Consider the following 6,000-nt stretch of genomic DNA (forward strand, 5'->3'; position numbering starts at 1 on the left):
ATTTTCGGGATGGGGAGACGTGTGTGATTAAAAATGCATTCGCAGAAATGTAAAGTGATCTAACTACGGGAAGAGCCGTGTAAATGGGTGGCCATATGCATTTGAAAAGCAATATAAATCACACAGTTATTATGCAATAGGCTATAAAAGCACCATCGATTACCTTTCTCCAATTCAAACTCTTGACGGGAAAAAATGAAGGTGTAAATGGTTGGGCTATACTGTACTGTATACATACAAAGGCCATTCAATAGACGTTCAAGATATAGTATTCGTTTATTAGAGTCGGCTTGACTCGGTTTGCATTCATAAAGAATGCACAAATGTGTTTAATCGTTAATGTCATAGTATTCGTTTATTAGTCCCCGAGGGGAAATGGGTAGCAGCACATCACAGAGGCATTTAAAAAGTGAAGAAAATACATTCTGGAAATGTTCACATCAGGCACATTCAAGTTAAATAATACTAAGTAAACAATTAACACAGTAAATTATGTGGATTAAATCACATTTATTTCGTTAAAAATAAACGAAATGACTCGGTTTGCATTCATAAAGAATGCACAAACGTGTTTAATCGTTAATGTCAGATATGTACTAAGTAAATACATTAGTTCCTGCTCAAGATTAGATTCAACTTTATTGTTATTGCACAGATTACAGGTACTGAGACAACGAAATGCAGTTTAGCTTCTAACCAGGTGCAACAAGCAGTAAAGTGAAAAGTAATGTTCACAATCTACAGAATAAAATATATAATGAATTGAATGATGAATAAACAGTGAGGGGTATGAATACACTAGATATCTGTTGTGTCTCGTCAGATCTGTTAGTATTATTTCTCTGTGAGTCTATATTGTTAAGTCCGTGTCTGCCATTTCCTGTTTTACTTTGTCATTTCTCATTTCAGGTAGTTCGATTCCTACCTTGCCTGTTTGTCCACGGACCTGATTACCTGCCCCGCACTTATTGTTTGCACCTGTGGAGTCCCTTGCTTCTGTATATATTCTGTGTGTTCCCTGTGCCAAGTGCCAGATCGTTTTGAACCTTGTGAATGGATTACCTTGTTTTATCATCACAGTAAAACCTTTTTTTGAATCATCTTTTGTCTAGAGTCGTGCATTTGGGTCCTATCAGTTTTTGTGTGCTCCAGTCTTAACATTACGATCTGGCCAACAAATGGACTCAGCCGACTCTCAAACCCTGAGGGCAGCGCTCTGCTCTCAGGCTCAACGTCTGCGGCAGCAGGAGGAAGAAATGAAGGACATAAACCAGGGAGTAATGACCCTGACTAGCAGCCAGAGTGAGTTTCGTGGCGTAGTTACAACACAAATTAATCACCTGGCTGAACAGCTCCATAATGTACTCACACGGTTGGATAGTGTGCCTGCCGCTCCTTCCAACGTGGCTGCCCCGGCCCCAGAGCCTACAGCTGTTTTTTCCATGCCAGCTTCCATGATTCGTCTTGCTCCTCCAGCGAAGTTTTCGGGCGAGTCCGGTAACTGCAGTCCATTCCTAACGCAGTGTGACCTACATTTTACCTGCCAGCCTGCTGCTTTCCCCAGTGATCTAGCCAAGGTGGCGTTTGTTGTGTCCCACCTCACGGGAAGAGCGGAAGCCTGGGCTACGGCGGAGTGGGCACGGGAGTCTCCGGTGTGTAAATCTCTCCAACTATTCACTGAGACTATAAAAAAGATCTTTGACCGAACCACACCGGGGAGAGAAGCTGCCAGAGCCCTGACACAGATCTCCCAGCAGAATCAGAGTGTGTCTGACTACGCCATTGATTTTCGTACTTTGGCCACGGACAGTGGTTGGAATGAAGACGCACTATACGATATGTTTTTGAGCGGACTCAGTGACTCTGTGCGGGATCTTCTTGTTCCTCTTGATCTTCCGCCGGATTTGGACAGTATGATCGCCTTGGCTATACGCACAGACACTAGGCTGCAAGAGCGACGGAGGGAGAAAGCCAGGAAAGCGCCACCTCCTGCACGATCTCCACTACGACCCGGATTTCGGACCCACAATTCCTCTACTACCGTGAAACCTGCTTCGGGGAACACAGAAGAGGAACCCATGCAGCTCGGAAGGGCCAGGCTGTCTCCAGAGGAAAAGCAGCGGCGCCTCCGGGAGCGTTTATGTTTCTACTGTGGGAAGCAGGGACATTTCCTGGGAGCCTGCCCGTTAAAAGACGGGGCTTACCAGTAAGACGGAGGGTGCTGGTGAGCCGATTGACAACCGCAGATTTCCCTTCACGATCCATGACCCAGGTTGAGGTTAGTAATAATGAGCACAGCATAGCTTTGAAAGTACTTGTAGATTCAGGGGCTGACGCTAATCTTATGGACTGGGGGTTAACTAAACGTTTGAAAATTGCCTCCGTGCCATTGACTCAGACACTTGAAGCTAGCGCTCTGGACGGTACTCTCATGTGCAAAGTGACTCATAGAACCATGCCTCTTAAAATAACCATTGATCATGAACACTCAGAGTATATGACTTTTCATCTGTTTAATTCTGCACAGCATGCAGTAATTCTGGGCTATCCCTGGTTGTGCAAACATAACCCTCACATTGATTGGCGGACTGGTAAGGTTTTGGGGTGGGGAAGCGAATGCTCTCATTCGTGTTTCAGGAGCAAGACTGCTGAAATTGTCAGAGAGCCCATTATAGACAATGACAGGGAACATGAAGATAATCAAGACTCAGACTTCCCTGACCTTTCGAACGTACCCAGCTGCTACCGAGATCTCAAGGAGGTGTTCAATAAAACTAAAGCGACATCCCTTCCTCCTCATCGCACCTATGACTGCGCCATCGATCTCCTGCCTGGGTCCCCCTTGCCCAAGGGAAGACTGTACTCTCTCTCAGCTCCAGAGAGAGAGTCTATGAGAGAGTACATAGACGGCTCTCTCAAAACGGGTCTTATCCGTCCCTCGTCATCTCCCGCCGGAGCTGGTTTTTTCTTCGTTGAGAAGAAAGATGGATCCCTAAGACCTTGCATCGACTACAGCCCCCTAAACGACATAACCATCAAGAACAGGTACCCCCTCCCGCTTATGACCTCAGCGTTTGAACTGTTGAAAGGAGCTAGAGTTTTTTCAAAACTTGACCTGCGTAACGCTTACCACTTGGTGAGGATACGGGAGGGGGACGAGTGGAAGACTGGTTTCAACACTCCAAGCGGACATTATGAGTATCTGGTAATGCCTTTTGGTCTAACAAATGCACCTGCCGTTTTTCAGGCTCTCATAAATGATGTGTTGAGGGAATTTTTGAATCATTTTGTTTTTGTCTATCTTGATGATATCCTGATTTTTTCCCGTGATGAAGGTTCACACGTTTCGCATGTTCGTCAGGTATTAAGAAAGTTGTTGGACAATCAACTTTATGTTAAGGCTGAAAAATGTGAGTTCCACGTCAGTTCCACTTCATTTCTGGGTTTCATCCTGGGTCCTGACCAGATAATGATGGATCCTGCTAAAGTGAGCGCTGTGGCTGAATGGCCCACACCCTCTTCCAGGAAAAAAGTCCAACAATTCCTTGGATTTGCTAACTTCTACAGGAAGTTTGTTAGGAATTTTAGTTCTATTGCCGCTCCTATGCATGTACTCACCTCTCCTTCTGTTCAGTTTGTGTGGACCCCACAGGCAGACCAGGCCTTCCAGAAGTTGAAAAAAGTTTTCACTACAGCTCCAATACTTACCATCCCGGATTCCCAACGGCAGTTCACGGTGGAGGTGGATGCCTCCAACGAGGGCATCGGGGCGGTCCTCTCACAGAGGGCAGAGAAAGACAGTAAGCTCTATCCATGTGCCTACCTTTCCCGTAAGTTGACTGCGGCTGAACGGAACTATGATGTAGGCAATAGAGAGTTATTAGCCGTGAAGGTAGCACTGGATGAGTGGAGGCACTGGCTAGAAGGGGCAAAACAGCCATTTATTGTGTGGACAGACCACAAAAATTTGGAGTACATACGCAAGGCTAAGAGGTTAAACTCCAGACAGGCACGATGGACCTTATTTTTCAATAGGTTTAACTTCACTCTCTCCTACCGTCCTGGCTCACAGAACGCCAAACCAGACGCGTTATCCAGGCTTTTTGACCCAGAGGCTCTTTCCAAGGAGACAAGAGTCCATTTTACCGCCCACTCAGGTGATAGGAGGGGTGACATGGCCAATTGAGGCTAAGGTAAATCAAGCTTTAGAGGGAAAAACCGTACCCAGTGGTGGCCCCCCTAACCGTCTCTTTGTTCCCCCATCTGTCCGTTCTGATGTGATTCACTGGGCTCACACATCTGTATTAACATGTCATCCAGGTATCAGACGAACTATGTACATGATAAAGCAAAGGTTTTGGTGGCCTAAAATGGAGAAGGAGGTTACTGAGTATGTGGCAGCCTGCACTACCTGTGCTCGGAATAAGACCTCTACCCAGTCTCCTATGGGTCTACTGCAACCTTTGTCCATTCCAAGCCGCCCATGGTCTGACATCTCGCTGGATTTTGTCACTGGACTGCCTCCCTCTGCAGGTAACACCACCATTTGCACTGTTGTTGACAGATTTACCAAAATGACTCACTTTATCCCCATGCCCAAATCTCCCTCTGCTAAAGAGACAGCAGAAGCGCTCTTATCTCATGTTTTCAGGCTGCATGGATTTCCTCGAGATGTGGTGTCAGACCGTGGGCCGCAGTTCGTTTCCCAGTTTTGGAAGGAGTTCTGCAGCCTGATAGGAGCCACTCCCAGCCTCACATCTGGTTACCACCCACAGGCTAATGGTCAATCAGAGAGGATCAACCAGGAACTGGAGACGTGTTTACGGTGTCTGGTGTCCCAGAATCCCACAACTTGGAGCAAGCAGCTGATATGGGTGGAGTATGCCCACAACACCCAACCTACATCTGCCACGGGTCTCTCCCCTTTTCACTGCGCCTATGGTTACCAACCTCCTCTGTTTCCGGAAGTAGAGAAGGAAGTGACTGTACCGTCAGCACATGCCCTGGTGAGGCGGTGTCACAGAGTCTGGGCAGGAGCTCGCCAGGTTCTCCTGAAGAGTGCTGCTCGCATGAAAAAGACAGCAGATCGACATCGTCGTCCGGCACCTGCCTACAAACCCGGGCAGAAGGTTTGGCTATCTACAAGAGATCTGCCCCTGTGTGTGGCCTCCAGGAAGCTGGCTCCGAGGTTTGTGGGTCCGTTTCCCATAACGAAAGTTGTTAACCCGGTGGCTGTTCGCCTGCGCCTGCCCAGGTCCTTGAGAGTCCATCCGACCTTTCATGTTGCCAAAGTCAAACCGGTTCGGGAGAGTCGTTTGGTTCCTCCATCCAAGCCTCCTCCTCCCCCCCGGATGTTAGACGGCGGTCTGATATATGACGTCAAGAAACTGCTAGCAGTCAGGAAGAGAGGACGCGGCCGACAGTTCCTTGTAGACTGGAAAGGATACGGTCCAGAACATCGGTCGTGGGTACCAGCAAGTTTTGTTGTGGATCAGAAACTGATAAAGGACTTTTTCAGACTTAATCCACAGGACTCTGGGCCGTCCGGAGTCGGCCGTAGAGGAGGGGGTACTGTTGTGTCTCGTCAGATCACAACAGATCTATATTATTTCTCTGTGAGTCTATATTGTTAAGTCCGTGTCTGCCATTTCCTGTTTTACTTTGTCATTTCTCATTTCAGGTAGTTCGATTCCTACCTTGCCTGTTTGTCCACGGACCTGATTACCTGCCCCGCCCTTATTGTTTGCACCTGTGGAGTCCCTTGCTTCTGTATATATTCTGTGTGTTCCCTGTGCCAAGTGCCAGATCGTTTTGAACCTTGTGAATGGATTACCTTGTTTTATCATCACAGTAAAACCTTTTTTTGAATCATCTTTTGTCTAGAGTCGTGCATTTGGGTCCTATCAGTTTTTGTGTGCTCCAGTCGTAACAATATCAGCCTGTGAGCAGTATGAACAGTGTGTTAATCGTTTATGTCAGATATGTACTAAGTAAATAGCC

This window comes from Pseudochaenichthys georgianus, chromosome 19 (genome assembly GCF_902827115.2).
Source record: "Pseudochaenichthys georgianus chromosome 19, fPseGeo1.2, whole genome shotgun sequence".
Classification (NCBI taxonomy): domain Eukaryota; kingdom Metazoa; phylum Chordata; class Actinopteri; order Perciformes; family Channichthyidae; genus Pseudochaenichthys; species Pseudochaenichthys georgianus.